The 1,404-nt window shown below is 37.5% G+C and overlaps 1 protein-coding gene across 1 annotated transcript in view; it reads left to right on the forward strand.

Annotated features, from left to right (window-relative positions):
* The window catches only part of LOC105306061 (ATP-binding cassette sub-family A member 3-like), a 123,654-nt gene that overhangs the window by 92,442 nt on the left and 29,808 nt on the right, over positions 1–1,404 (forward strand). The window lies entirely within an intron of this gene.

A 1,404-nucleotide genomic window follows, 5' to 3' on the forward strand; every position in this document is an offset into this window, starting at 1 on the left:
ACTCGGCCCCAGTCCTGCAAGCTCCTTTAATATAAGGGCCTACACAGATGTACCATTTTTTATCTTTTATATAGGATTTTAACATACCTTTTCTATGTTTAGATATATTTAAATACACATATACTGACCATCGTGTTATAGCCGCCTACAGAATACAGTACATAACACGTTGTACAGGTTTGTAGCCCCGTCTACCTCCCCGCTCCCTCCTCCCCACTCCCCTCTGGTAACCGCTAGCCCATTGTCCATGTCCATGAGTCTCTGTTTGTTTGTTCTGCTCATTCGTTGCTTTTAGGTTTATATCCCACATATAAGTGATATCATGTGGTTTTCAACTTTTTCTGTCTGGCTTATTTCATTTGGCATCATTATCTTGAGGTCCATCCATGTTTTTGCAAATGGCAGTATTTCATCTCTTCTTATGGCTGAGTAATATTCCATTGTATGTATGTACCACAGCTTCTTTATCCAATCCGTCTATCATAGGACACTTCGGTTGCTTCTATGTCCTGGCCACCGTGAATAATGCTGCCATGAACATCGGTGTGCGAATATCTTTTTGGATATGAGTTTTCAAGTCTTTGGGGTAAATACCCAGTGGAGGGATTGCTGGATCATATGGTAGATCAATTCTTAGTTGTTTGAGGAAACTCCATGCTGTTTTCAATAGTGACTGTACCAATTTGCAGTCCCACCAGCAATGTATGAGGGTTCCTTTTTCTCCACATCCTCTCCAACATTTGTTATTCCTTGTCCTGTTGATAAGAGCTATTCTGACAGGTGTGAGATGATATCTTATTGTGGTTTTGATTTGCATTTCCCTAATAGCTAGCGATGATGAACATCTTTTTATATGTTTGTTGGCCATTTGTACATCTTCTTGGGAGAAGTGTTTGTCATATATAGCGTTTATTAGGTTAAGGTATGTTCTCTATACCCACTTTGTCTTTAATCCACTTTGAATTTATTTTTGTATATACTGTAAGAAGTCGGTTTAATTTTTTTTTTTTGCATGTGTCTGTTCCGTTTTCCCAGCATCTCTTATCAAAGAGGCTGTCTTTACTGTCTCTTTACAATATACATTGTATACTCTTACCTCCTTTGTCAGATTGATGGACCATATAGGTGTGGGTTTATTTCTGCGCTCTTTTATTACATTGAGATATTCTGAGCTATTTGGGCTCTTTTATTACATTATATCTATCTATCTATCTATATATATATCTGTTTTTATGCCATTACCGCACTATTTTGATGATTGTAGTCTTGTCGTGTAGTTTGAAATTAGGGAGTGTGATACCTCATTCTTTCTTTTTTTTCGTGAGATTTCCTTGGCTATTCAGGGCCTTTTGTGGTTCCATATAAATTTTAGGATTAGTTGTCTAGTTCTGAGAAGAAGGCTAT

This window comes from Pteropus vampyrus, unplaced genomic scaffold (genome assembly GCF_000151845.1).
Source record: "Pteropus vampyrus isolate Shadow unplaced genomic scaffold, Pvam_2.0 Scaffold417, whole genome shotgun sequence".
Classification (NCBI taxonomy): Eukaryota; Metazoa; Chordata; class Mammalia; order Chiroptera; family Pteropodidae; genus Pteropus; species Pteropus vampyrus.